General features: G+C 31.9%; 1 long non-coding RNA gene across 1 annotated transcript; it reads right to left on the minus strand.

Moving 5' to 3' along the window:
- Positions 1–36: 36 nt before the first annotated feature.
- LOC143045264 (uncharacterized) lies at positions 37–3,743 on the minus strand. Its single transcript, XR_012968927.1, has 2 exons — positions 3,685–3,743; positions 37–2,099 (listed from the first exon to the last, which is right to left on the minus strand). It is a non-coding gene; the product is annotated as an uncharacterized LOC143045264 (long non-coding RNA).
- Between the last annotated feature and the right edge of the window lie 11,444 nt (positions 3,744–15,187).

The raw sequence follows: 15,187 nt of genomic DNA on the forward strand, positions 1-15,187 counted from the left end.
CGTCCTTATTTTTTTTGTCACTGCATTGACTCACTGTACTTCATCAACATTTTATTTGTATTGTTACCTTGCTTTCATACTGTTTCTTTATAATGTAGTTCATATTTTGACAATAACAAAAAAGAAGTTGCACGGATAAGTTTCTTTTCATTGAAACTGTATCATTATCACTGTTTTTATGATGATTCAAATGTCATGTTGAAGATATAAACAGATTTTCCTGCATTATTGACAACAGCAATATCGCTGGTTAAGGCATCATAGGCAATACCACGTGGACAATCAATTTTGTTTTCAGCGTTTAGAACAGATTTCCAATTATACTGCCCTTTCTGAAGCATATAAACTTTGTTCGAATAATCACATGTTATAAAAATGTTCCCATCTTTATCTGCTACAATGCTGTTTGCTCCGAATAAACCTGCACATCGTGATTGCAATACTTTGGTAGTAGATACATTGAACATATTAACGATTTCCGAATTTCGTTTTACAGTTAAAATGTCCCCATTTCTTCCTGCAATATCCAAGATTCCTCCGTAATATGTGTGTTTCTTAACAATAGACCCATGTAATGTTATCACTGCAAGTTGACTGTCAAGACAGTTTACAAAAAGAGTATCATTTATAAAAGTTATTCCATGACAGTATTTCTGCAGTGTAATCTCTTTTTCTATTTGTAGATATTTGAGATTCGAAACGTCTATTATTAAAACCGCTTTCCTTACTGTAACAGCAATTTTATTGTTTGGAACAATAGTCATATCTTCTGGCTTAAGTTGAAGCGAAAGTTCACTTAATCTAGAACCTGACATGTTAAAAGTCAAAAGTCGAGGTTGCGATCTTTCGGCAAGTACTATATTGCTATCTCGGAGTAATATTATACAACGTACATCAATGTTTGAATTCTTCTTTCCAATATGAAAATTGCTTTTATATTTCAAACTAGGCATTCTGAGATGTTTTCTTAATTTGGACTGATCGTTTTCAGGAACTTGTAAGCAGGTTTCAGTTTTCCATCTAGAAGAAGACTGTAATGCTGTTGCACTTTCATTATAGTTTGAAACCACGCAGTCGGAAGTTAACAATGACGATTCTTTTTGAGATTTTGAGGGAGTTTGTAATTGAATTTCCTCTTCGGCTTCGACCGTCGAAGAATCTTGATCATGCATGCTAAATCCAAGACTTTCAATATCGCACGGTAATGATTTGAAGGACACTGTATCAATCATCAATATATTTTCATTCCGTTCATCAGGTTTGAATACAATTGAATATTTACACTGCAATGTCGATAATTCTTTTACCGACTGTCGTAATTTGCACGCATCTTCAACATGTTTTTCCTTAATGACCTTTTCCGCTAGGAAAAATTGCTCGGGACTCGCTTGTTTGAATTTTAGTAACGTTTGCATCATGTTTTGCATGTCTTTCATATGTTCTAGCCTGGAGCTGAAACTTTCTATCTGATTTTGAACTACAAGCCTTTTAATTTGATATTCACTTTCAAACTTCTGAAATGTATTGTCTAGATCAAGCAGTATTTTTTGTAAATGTTGTCTTTTGTCTTGTACATGCATTTTACATTGTTTATATTGATGGTCAATTTGTTCTAGATTTTCTGAACGGTTTTTGTTGATGTTTTCTAATGTTTTGGTAGCTTTAGTAATGCTAGAAACTATATCGTTTGATTGTTTTTCATATTCTGGTTTTTGGACCAATTCTGCAATCTCGACAATACAACACATTGTGTGTTCCTTATTTTTACATGAAATGCAACATGGCACCTCATGAGATGAACAGAAGTAAAGTATAGGCGTATCCTCGTGGGTTTTGCAGGAAAGTTGTAGGGTTTCAAGTATCTTAGCGATAGAAAAGTATTCATTAGTCGATAAAAAGGAATGATCTTTTGTGATCTTAAGAACTTTGTGGTACTCAAAACAAAATCTACACAGTCTTTCATTACACTGTATACACCAGTGTGTTCCGGGTTCCTGTTTCTCCTGTCGTTCGCATGGGTGACATAATTGGTTGTTCATATCGTTCATTTTGTTTGCTGGTATTTGGTTACAATAGCCTCGTTCTGATTCCTATGTAACCTGCAAAATACAATGTTTTGATTCAACATGTGTTTATGACTTGAAGTGAAAATAAGATAATGAAATTCAAGAAAGCAAAATAATAAATGTGCTTAATCCTTGAGTAATTATAACAATATCAGATAGTCCGATTATTTTTACCAGTTTCTCATCAAGAGAACGCGACACGCCACCTATGACGACAAATCGTTTCCTGTGATAACGTATTGCTTTAAGAATGATAGTCTGCACCTTTGTATAAATATCATTTATAGGATTTTATACCCCTTCAAATGCACGCCGATGTTTACTTTTCTCACGATGCCTTTTAATCGATAAAGAAGTAAAAATTAATGATTTAGAACGAAACTATAGTTTTCCGACAGACATACTTAAAATTACCTTGATTGAAATAAAAATAAAAGATTAAACATTTGATTGAAATGATAGAAATAATAATTCCACATTTCCAGGATACCTTACATTGCCTCAATCATTTTCAGATAATGTATAGGCAACACAAATACAATCTATAGATTCTAGCATATGCTAGGATTTTCACAGGTTCAAGTCATATCATAGTATTATTGTCAATATAAAGATGAGGAGATGTGGTATAATTGCCAATGTGACAACTCTCCATCAGAGAGCAAATAACATAGAAGTTAGAAACTACAGGTCACTGTACATGTGCAGAACTCAACATGGAACATACCACATAGTCAGCTAATAAAGGTCGCGAAATGACAAATATAAAACAATCCAAAGGAGAAAACTAACGGCCTGATTTATTTTGAAACAATACATAATAAAATTATGCTACACGCTAACACAGCAACAAACGACAACCACTAATTAATGGGCTCCTGGTTTCAGACAGGTACATACATGACGGGGTTAAACCTATCAGCGGGCACCCTGATCCTCTCAGTTAACCGGGGACAGTGGTTCAACAGTATTAAATATCAACAAACTCATAAAAATCAGTTAAGAATGGCTTAAATCATCAAGTACAAAGCAGAACAACAGAAAACAGTACATATGTCAGAGTACTCATAGCTACTGATAGCTAGATGAAAGCCAGTAACAACTAATAAAAACATCATGTATTTAAGACAAAAGTATCAATCAGTACATATCAGACGTCCAAATGGAATTAGTGTAAAGACGTCATTATTAACGATCAGAAAAAACATGATCTTGGACAATGCAAACATACAGGTATCGACAGATTTTAGAATCGTTAATGTGAATATGTGATTAGGTTTTGGTCTTTGTAGATAGCTGTCGCATTTGCAATCATGCCACATACACAAGAATGAAAGACATTTAAATTTTTGACATTAATCAGTACACGTGCTATGTCATTGATTAATCTTATAAATAGTTATCATTGATTTAACAGTTTAAACGGGAAACACTTATATTGTTTATTCTTTAGTTTTCTATGTTGTGTCATGTGTACTATTGTTTGTCTGTTTGTCCTTTTCATTTTTAGCCATATGGCATTGTCAGTTTATTTTCGATTTATGAGTTTGACTGTCCCTCTGGTATCTTTCGTCCCTCTTTTATAGCCTGTTATAATTTTTAAAATATCTTTTTTTACCTTAAATGTGATAAAAAACTTCCATAGGAGGTGAACTCTAAGAATAATTCCCAAATATGATTCTGCAAAACAAAATTTTTAAGTCAGCGTTTGTTGTTGTGAATGGCCATTTAATTTTCCCAAAGCAGATAAGATTGAAAAATGACGAAACAATCTAAATATCAACAAAAAAAATATTTTAAATCAATGTTTTCTGTTGTCAACTGCATTTTGAAATTCAAACTCCAAACCTCCATTCGACAGATGTCGTATGTACAGTATACAAATGGATCGACATAATAGAAAGGTTGACTTTATGATAGTTTCTGATTTGTCCACTTTCATTATTTAGAAAAAAAAGTGGTAATTGTTATTAAAAGTTCCATCGAATTTAACATGTTTAAGAGATTTCATACAGAAAAATGTATCAAAATGACGTATTTTGTTTATGAATTTGATATAGCGTGGCCATGCTATATTTCGATGAATAACATGAACAATAGAATAACACAGATACATTCAAAACCGAGGTCATGTTAATTTACCAAAATTATGAAGACTTATTTTAAATACACATACGATATATATCATGTGTCATAATAAAATTATATCTCGGTGAGCAATTTAAAATTATCACAATTTTAATTAAAAAAAAACTTTATCTCGCATGGAAATAAAATTGAGAATGGAAATGGGGAATGTGTCAAAATGACAACAACCCGACCATAGGAAAAACAACAGCAGAAGGTCACCAACAGGTCTTCAATGTCCATTATTCTTGAACATGACCTCTTATATTATATTTATACACAGGCCTCTGGCCTTTGTAAATCTTGTATTATTTTAATTTTAGTTTCTTGTGTACAATTTGGAAATTAGTATGGCGTTCATTATCACTGAACTAGTATATATTTGTTTAGGGGCCATGCAGCTGAAGGACGCCTCCGGGTGCGGGAATTTCTCGCTACATTGAAGACCTGTTGTTGACCTTCTGCTGTTGTTTTTTTCTATGGTCGGGCTGTTGTCTCTTTGACATATTCCCCATTTCCATTCTCAATTTTTATACTTGACATTCAAAGTTTTTGTTTTGAACGTTCATAACACAAGTGATTTAAATCAATCGCTTCCATATATGCATCAAATTCATTAAGTGATATTTGTAATTTGCTTTATTTTAATTTCCCAATGCTTTCAAACTGTCAATTAATTGATAATCATATTTTTGCTTACCATTCATTTCAAAATATTTCCAATCAATCGTGGTAGATATATAGTCCAGTCAAACTAAGTTTTAACCTCAAACTAATTGCAACAGAAAATGTTTTAGTTTAATCTATAGCATTAAGCCCTAAATAAACAAAGAAAAAGTCCCATAAAGTGTAACTTCAGGATAACTCAAAATCAGCATTTTTAATTTTCTATGGAAATTGACATTGGAAGGGGAGATAACTCCGCAAAAATGAGTCTTTTGTTGTCAGTTTTTGGTTGATTTTCTTAAAATTTATGCAAAGTATGATACTTTGATGGGGTTAAAAGTTCGTATTTGACTATATTATATAATATTCTGTTCATGAAATGTACAAAACCGAAGTGTTATTATTTTTTTTTTGTGTACATTTTTCATTAAAGAAATTTCAAATTTGTGGCTTTGTGACCATTTTTGAAAAAATAATGTGAAAATTTGGTATTGTTTATATCTGTATATTATATTTAATCAGCATCTACCTTGTTTAATGAAACTTAAAACCACATAAAGAAGAATATATGCTTAATTATTTTTATCAAACTTGGGATTCTTTACCTTGACATGCTGAAAAATTCAATGAATGGTCGACTAATAAATTACAAAATCTAGATTGTAGCTTGATAAAAGATATCGAAACACCTTTCGAGTTGTTTGTTTTACTCTAAAGATGGCTAAAATATCAAGAAACAATACATTCTGTTGTTTGGAAGCGGTAAAGTTATAATGTTGTTTCAATTTTTATTGATATTTCTGCCTTTTTTGCAGAGTTATCTCCCTTCTTTAATGCAAATCTCCATAGGAATTTAAAATCATGATTTTTTTTTTACGACAAAGGAGATGATTTCAGCTTTCCAATTGTGAGCTTTCCATTTTTAAGTAGCAATATTCCAGATCACCTGCATACGGTGTATATATCTCCCAATTGAAACCTCCGAATAGAAACGATATTCCTATGCTTGCATTTCCTATCATGATTTTCTTGATAGAGGGTTGTTGATCACAAGGAAGCTATTAAATCAAGAGTTCCAAATGGTGAAGTTGAAATCATCTCTTCGTAAATTTTACGGACGCCATCACGAGTTGGTTGACTGTTATGGAATAACCGTTTCACAAATGATATCGGATATGTTCCTTACGTTGTATCTACAATCCCCTTCCCTTTCATGAATGTGACCTACCGAATTATACTATTTACCGGATTTGTTATCTCATGAAAAACACGACGGGTGCCACATGTGGAGCAGGGTCTGTTTACCCTTCCGGAGCACCTGAGATCACCCCTATGGTGGGGTACGTGTTGTTTATTCTTTAGTTTTCTATGTTGTGTCATGTGTAAAAAGTAAAATAAAATGTATTATTGTTTGTCTGTTTGTCCTTTTCATTTTTAGCCATGGCGTTGTCAGTTTATTTTCGATTTAAGAGTTTGACTGTCCCTCTGGTATCTTTCGTCCCTCTTTTTAGTCTTCCTCAAGTAATAATTTATGGGACTTTTTTCTGTGTATATTTGGGGTATAATGCTTTTAAAAGATTAAAACTTTAAAATTGTCTGTTGCAATTACTTTAAGGTTAGAGTCAAATTTATGCTAGATTGTCTGAACTAATAGGAAACATTAAAAATATATGTTTATTGCTTCTAAGGAGACTTAAATTGAAATCTCTGATAAGAATTACTATTTATGACAATAAACAGTGAACAAAAATGATTTCAAAGTCTTACCTGGTCATACAAAGTAAAACGATTTGCATGTTACGTCACATCATAATTTATTAAATTTCAAGGTAATCTTTTTGTCGCTTATCGCATTTGTCAAAATACATTTTCCTGTATATAACGTTACATCATTGTTTATACAATATAACGGTAATCTATGAACTCTTATCGAAATTGCGAGCATACCATCTCAGGTAAAATCTTAAAAAAATAAAATGCATATAGTTACCCCTCTTTATGTTATTGATTTGTTTGAAAAAAAACGGCCATCAACACAAGTTACTACAGCTGATTTACCTAGGATTTATCTTAGCCCAGGCTATTTAAATTGAAATACTTAGGGAGAAAAGTAGCTGTCATATTTAATAAATGAACAGGATCTCATATTCAAAATACATATAACATATTTTTGGTCCTTAATGCTCTTTAAACTTGAAGTTGCTTTTGCCTTAAAACCTGTTTTATTCCAGTGTCACTAATAAGTCGTTTGAATTCAAATTCATGTCAGAAGTACCAAACTACAAGCTTGTTATAGTTATCAAGGGTACCAAGATTTTAATTTATAGTACGCCAGACATACATAAGACTCATCAGTTATCTTTCAGGAGACATTTTATTTCATCTAATTACAAAAAAGAACTTTGAAACTGCAGACTATGGCAACACAACGACCTTTTTCCTTTTAGAAAGTTAAGTTCGTTCCTTTTAAATGATTTTTGAATTTGGTTGAACTGAGGATGGAGGTCATGGTGCATTATGTGCCATTGGTACATTTGTGCAATGCTCCTGTTCGGTATACGTAGAGTGTTCCAATGTTCTAATTATAGGAAGTCTTCCACACCATTTCACTGTCTCCAAGCAGATTGAATTTTCACTATCTCAAAGCAGATTGACGTTTAACAACGCAAAAGTCGTCTTAACGATTTACGTGTTTAACTCGGTAACGCAACCGTTGTTGTTCTCTAAGAGATTTCGGGATACATATATAAATTTAATCTGACATACCACCAACAACACGATGTACTTAGCGCAGCATTGCCCAAAGTATGAACGCATATTAAAAAAAGGGATATTTGTTGTTTAAATTTTTGTTGTTGTTAACCAATCGGTCTTGGTCGATAGGCAAACATTGAAGAAAAATGTTATTGCTTCCAATGTGTCTTTTAGTTAATTGTAAATTGAAATTTCTCTGATAAATAAAAATAAGAATAACTAATTTTTATGAGAATAATAGTAAACAATTACCAAAATGATTTCAAAATCTTACCTGCTCATACAAAGTAAAATTACCTGCATGCTACGTCACATCATTAAATATTCTATTTCAAGATAATATATTTGTGAAAATGCCAACTAATATACTTTGAAAAATGATCAAACGCATTTAAATCAATTATAACAATAAATGACCTATTTCGTGCATTGGTTTTGTTATCAAGGGTGTTTCAACATGGGACAAAAATAACAAAATGATTTATAAAAGGGAAAAAAATCTAAATAGTTAAAACTTATTACGGCATGGGTTGTTAAGGCCTTGTTCGTCAAAAATACATACATGATATCATTAACATGACTCAAATAAATTCTTGAAGTCGTTCTGTTCAGTATTCTTTAGAAAATTGTGACTTGATCTACTAGTTATCCGAAAAAGATTGGCTGTAAAATGATAGCTTGATCTCCAATAATTCTATCGGACACTGAAATTACATATGTGTCTAAATTATTTTTGTGAATGTGCCAATTGCTAATTGAAAATATTCTTTATGTATTACTACGTGTAGTATTAATTTATTTTAAGCGTTTAACAGCAACCAAAACCTGACTTTAGAGTTACTGGTAAACAACCTTCTCAATAATGAGATCACTTTACAACAGCTTCGATAAACAGTCTGTCTTATTACGAACAGATTTGTTATGAACTTCAAATGTTTTTGGTAATAGGGTGGTTGTATTACGATTACAATATAATTGAAATATTACTCCAAATTTCATTTGTTTCAAATTGCTCCTTTCCTCGTTAATCATCGTAAGGTCACGCATACAGTTGATACTGACCAAGATAGAGCACGAAGACGTGGATTATTGTGCTTTCATTTTGTAGATACAGACGGATTTTCCGTTATTATTTACAACTACCAATTCGTCTTTTTTCAAGTCATAGGCAATACCTCGCAGACTTTGAATATTATTATACTTTGTTTAAAATAGTACACCACTGAGAGTTTGATTTTCGAAGCATGTAGATACTATGGGATTGGTCACATGTAACATAAATATTTTCCTCATGATCTATGGTGATCCCATTTGCTCCTGATAATTTGGTACATCTAATAGAAGAATTTACGGTTGTGTTTAAATTGAAATACATTACAATGTCTGATGCTTGTTTCACTGACAATAGTGTTTTATTGTTGTTTGTACAAATATTTAACATCCCGATTACGAATTTAATCGTGTAAGCTGTATAGCCAGCCAAAGTAACTAACTTTAATCCATCAACCATACAGTTCACAACCAGGTTCTGATCTATACAGGCAATTCCAAAGCAGTGATCATTAATTGAAATTTCTCTGATGCATTTCATGTCAGAATTATCATTAAAACTTACAATAATAACAGATTGTTTTAAAGTAACAGCAATAGAATCACCATAAACTACTATAGAATTTGCCTCATGTCTTAGTTTGTATTCTTTCCTTCTTACTCCTGTTTTTAATAAATCATTAGACGTGGACTCGATACTTCACCTATAACTAAATCACTATTTGGAAGCACTTTCGCGCATGCAATATTTGTGTTGATATTTTTTCTTGACACGAAAGCAGAACTTAAACAGACACACCCGTACATTTAAACACGAACTTGTATCTTGTCTTCATATATCTCACTTTTGTCACACAATTTAAGGATCTTTAAGCGCTTGTAACTTTTCAGAATTATTTAACAACTGCGAACTAGCACAATCATCTTGATTTGAATCGAATAAATTGGTTTCAGCTTCCGCCTCGACTGTAGAAGAATCGACTTCAGATTGGATAAGTCCCTGATTTCGAAAAATGCAGTTCTTAGATATGAACCTAAAGGAATCAAGTATTGTTATATTACGATTATCTGTTTTAAATGAAATATTTCCTTTGTATTGTATATCGGAAAGTTTTGAAAAGGCGTATTTAAGTTCATCTTCATTTTTGTCCTGTTGTTCTTTAATTTTCCTTTCTGCAAGGAAAAAGTAAATGTCGCTTGCTGATTGAAGTTTCATAAGGGAGGGTATATTTTGTTTTCTTTCTTTAATCTGTTGATATGCCCGTTTTAAAGTTTCTAGCTGCACATGCAGTTCCCTAGTTTTCACAGAATAATAACTTTCAAACGCACCAAGCTTCAGATCTAGATCGTAAAGCAATTTTTGTAAATTTTGCCTTTTTTCCTGTGTAGTTGCAATATAATCCTCTCGTTGTTTTGCAAGTGTCTTTATATTTTCAGATCGATTTTCACAGGCGAGTTCTAGCTCTTTGTATAGACTTTCTATTCTCGAGGACAGATTTTGAGCACTGTCTAATTGCCCGGGTAATTCCGCCACCTGTTTAACGTCACCACAACCAGAATGGCTTTCTTGTTTCCATAAAGTGCAGACGAAACCATTATGATTCTGACAGTAATATTCTATAATCTTTTCGTTATGTTTTTTGCAGTGTATTGAAATCGAAAAAAGTTTTGGTGAAAACTGATTGTATTCATTAATTGTAAGAAAACAGTGGTCCTTTGTAAATCGTAAGATTTGATGGTAGTCGTAGCATGTTTCACACAGTAATTCGTTACACTGTATACACCAATGAGATACTGTTTCTTCTTTATTTAATCTTCCACAGGGTTGACATGATATACAACTCATGCTTATTTTTCACAAGATCTTCAGTTACGCCTGTTTAAAGAAATATGTATTAATTTTGTTCACAGCTTTGCAATTGTACAGTTCATTAAAAAGGAAAACGACGTCTTCTTCGTTGAAACAAGACAAAATTGACTAAAAGGCAAATTAGTTTTCCGAAAATTATGGTGAAAGTGAAAGTACGGTTAAGTTGAGGAATACTTGAGATAAAACATCTTCAACCAAGTGTTTGCCACTTTGTGTTGATATGAATAGCATTGATTCTATTATAACAAATGTTGTAAGTCTTTTTGGTGTAATTTTTTAGATTAGTAACATATGTTTGTAAATTTTAACTGTATAAGAATAACTATTTAGTCATTTTCTGGAAAGTCTCGTTCGTTTTACAGAATAATTCGAAAAATAAAGGGTTTCAGTCTCAAGACATAGATGCCATATGACGTACTTGCGAGTTTTCGCAGGTAAAGTTCTTTAAAGGGCATTAGATGTCAGATTCATGTTCATTGATTTGGTAAAAATTCTCATATTTGATTTATAATTTACTCAAACGTATATTTAATTTACCAAAAAATCCAAAAGAAACATATACAATGCATGAACTCTTTATAATGTGTCAGCATTGTTTGCTTTTTTTTGGGACTAGAAATCATCTTATTATCCATCAGGATGACCTCAGAAGACTGCCAACGGTCAAATACCACGATAGATACAAAAATGAAAATATGAACCGACAGTCGAGCACGTATCCTCTTATAACGAATTTTCTGTGTTTGTTTAATTTTTTTACAGATTAAAACAGATGTATATATTTTCTTTACTTGTATAAGAATAAATTTCAAACTTGAAGTAATTGACTTGCATATTCTATAGTTTGTTATTGAATTAATGTCGTCACGTACTCTAATTAACCGACTGTTTTTTTTTGTATGCAGTGACCTGTCGTTAGAACTTCGCCACCCGCACAACTCAAGTTGGAGGGAAAAACCGTAACGAAAGATGTAAACAAAAGAACCCTGCAAGGTTGATATTATTTATTGATTCTTACAAAATAAACTGAATATTCCAAATCATATCAACATTTTTTATTAACAAATGAGAAAGCATGAGAAAATAAATTTATTGTTCACGTGCTCCACATTTATGTATTGACTGTTAACAAAAGTAATAATCCGGTGAAATTTTTACCAAATCAATGCACATGAATCTGACATCTAATGCCCATTAATGAGCATTACCTACTAAAAATTCGAAAACTTATCAGTACGTCATATGGCATATATGTCTTTGTGCTGAAAACCTTGAATAGTAAGCTTGCTATCAACCGGTACTAAATGACACATTACGTTACAAATTGTTATAAATGTAAAACAAACGTGCACAGAGGATTAAGTTCAGTACATATTGATGTATTGGTTCTATAATGTCTATAACTTTGTAAGTACAAGAACCTTTTTCATATGTCTTAAAGTTGACTTGCAATCAACAGCTGGATGGTCACTCTTTTCCTGATGTAGCAAATTGACAAAAAAACCTTTTAGGGTTTTCATTTGATAGCTCAATACTGGTTCACTTGTGTTGTAGTTTGGACTGATGTTAAATGGCACCACGTCACAAAAGTAGACATGCATATTTGAAAGTGTAAAATGCTTGATCTTTAATTTTTTGTGATGTGTTTTGTAGACAATGTTAACTCGAAAGGATACATCTGAAGCCCAAGTAGTCAGTGTCTATTATTAGGTGATAGTTGATAAATGCCTTTACTAAGTCAGGAATATGACAGTTGTTATTCATTCGGTTGATGTGTTTGAGCTTTTGATTTTGCCATTTGAATATGGACTCTCCGTAATGAATTTTTCTTTTATATCGTGTATATATTTTACTTTTTTAAGATTTTGTCTTTCAAAAGATATTTCAGTTATAAACGTGTCCTCGCTCAGAATATGTACTAGTATTTATGCCACTTTGTATAAGATAATAATACGGATCAAATTCATGGCGTCTTTCCTGAGATCTTCGTTCAGTGGACATATTCTTGGGACCGTCATCTATGGTTCCATACCGTAAACTGGTTTTAACGGTATAACTGATCTTAGAGAAATTAGTGAAACAGTGCGATTAACCAAAATCAAAATCTTACCTGGTAATAGAGGTCGGTCATTTACAAACGTATCAACCGTATCGTATACGTTGACATATCCGCATCTGCAGATATATCAAAAAATATTATGTGATCCCGAGCTTATTAATAAGACCATGCTTCATTTAAAAAAAAACTAATTGGAATCTCTTCGAAACAATCAAACATACACTTTCAATATTTGTGATAGTGGTGTTTTGTAAAAAAAATAAGGGGTTCTATCAACTACTTTTTAAAAAGGAGCCAATGTAGGGCAGGTACACGAATATCGTACACAATCCTTTAATAATCTAGTTAAAAAAATATTTTAAGATCTTATATGAATAAACACAAAAGAAATCAAATGTACTACTTGTATACATGTATTAAAGGAACTTTGAATATTGTTCATTTGCGATTTCATCATAAAAGGTAATAGAAAATTACTGAGTATCACTCTATTTGTCAATTAACAATTTGGTTCTACGTGATAACAAGTTCATACACAAACAAACGATTTTACCGTATTCACTCCTATCATGCCTGTAAACTGTTCCAAATATCCGGAATATCTTTAAAAGTCGGGTTACATATTTCACAAAAACATCGATATTTCCTAATTGTTTTGTAAATTTCTCCATTAGAGATTAATCAGTCACCCATTTGCATTATTGAAAGTACACAAAATTAAAGCTCGGGATCATATACTGTTTTTTGGTATATCTGCAGATGCGGATACGTCAACGTATATGATACGGTTGATACGTCTTTAAATGACCGACCTCTAATACAAATTAAACAGTCCATTATGTTACCTGTCTGCACGCCTATATTAATAAATACAAAGGCCGACTCATTTATCTCTTATTGATAATTTTATTTTACTACACATCGATACTCTAGTAGCATGTGACGTCAAGCAAATTTCAACGCGAGGTAAATATAACATCATGCGACATAATTAAAAGTTTTTAAATCGCATTGACCTTAAATTTCCCACTGAAATTCAATTTGTTATGATATTTTTAGTTTAATTTAAAAAAAAAAAAACCGCTAAAGTTTCCATGTTGTGCTTATTTGTAGATTGAGCTCAACACTAGAGGTCGATACCATGCTGCTTGTCGATCAATTTGGCAATAAGTTATCAAAATTTAATGTTCAATCTATTTATTAAATAACAAAACAACACTTCTTTTTGTACAAATTATTTTTTTTTCAAAATAATTTCGAGTATTAAAGTAAATTAAGCGAAAATGACGTTTTATAAATAGAAAGTTAGACGCACCTTTCCGGATTTACCTTCATTAGGAACGCCAAAGCAAAAATAATATATAACACTGCAACAGACGACAACCACTGAATTAAGGCTCCAGACTTGTGAGACGAATATACATACATAATATGGTGGGGTTAAACATGTTAGCGGGATTCCAACCCTCCTCTCAGCCGGAAGAGTAATGCAACAGCTCAACATAATAACAAGCTATAACAATGAGATGAAAAATGTTAAAATCGTTAGATGGGTATATATAGAAAAACATGTCGTCAGGAATATGACAGTTGTTGTCAAAAGCTCAAACACATCAAACGAATGGATAACAGTAGTCAAAAATAAAATACAGACAAGAATTTATAAGTACTTGAATAGTTTAGGTGCTATATGACCAAACGTTACACAAGTATTCAAACACTGGGATATCATTAGATATCAGATTAAGTATGTAAATAGTTTAAACACCTTTTGTTGTGCAGATATCAATTGTTCCTCTATTGTCCATGAAAAACAATACAGTTGACAATAGTTATTAAACAAGGGGAGCTTCTTAACCATCTTTTCCAATTTATTTAATTTTGGTACATTCTGCAGGAGTGAAAACAGTTAATAGCTAAATCCGGTCATGTTTTTAATATTATGAAAAATTAAATGCATAATAATTTTATTCCTCTGCATTCAGCAATGCCTTTAAACTTGCCAAGATGCGCAGGTTGTTTGTACTAAGAGTTATATTTTTTTGTTTATAAAGACGGACACATTTGCTTAAAGGTAAGGATGAACCTTAAGCGTAAACTAAATAATATATATGATATATGTAAATTATGATATGAACAGTAAAAACAATTGAAAAACATCCTTACCAGGTAATACAAGATACAGTCCTGCATGTTACGTCATATCGTTCTTCTTCAAATGTCAAGGTAATATATTTATCGTTATCAACTATTTAACAATTCCTACTGCGATTAATTTAAATTACTTGTTTGCTTGAACTGTCGTATTTAAAGTCATATGAAACGAGTGACCGGTGAAACAGAATGTTATTCCAATTCTTGAAGCAATGCATACAAACATCATAAACTTAGTCTTCTGTACAAGATTTTATCATTTTTTCGCATAAATTTCGTATAATCATCAATTTTTTTTCTCAATTGGTCAGTGTTGTTGTGAAAATATGGTAGATAATTAAAGTTCATGTTTTGAAGCAGAAATTTAACGATTGTCAACTGTTTGTCAACAATCAACATAAAAGCATGCATATTGAGCACGTGTTTAACATGTACAATCAA

This window comes from Mytilus galloprovincialis, chromosome 1, assembly GCF_965363235.1.
Source record: "Mytilus galloprovincialis chromosome 1, xbMytGall1.hap1.1, whole genome shotgun sequence".
NCBI classification, from domain to species: Eukaryota; Metazoa; Mollusca; class Bivalvia; order Mytilida; family Mytilidae; genus Mytilus; species Mytilus galloprovincialis.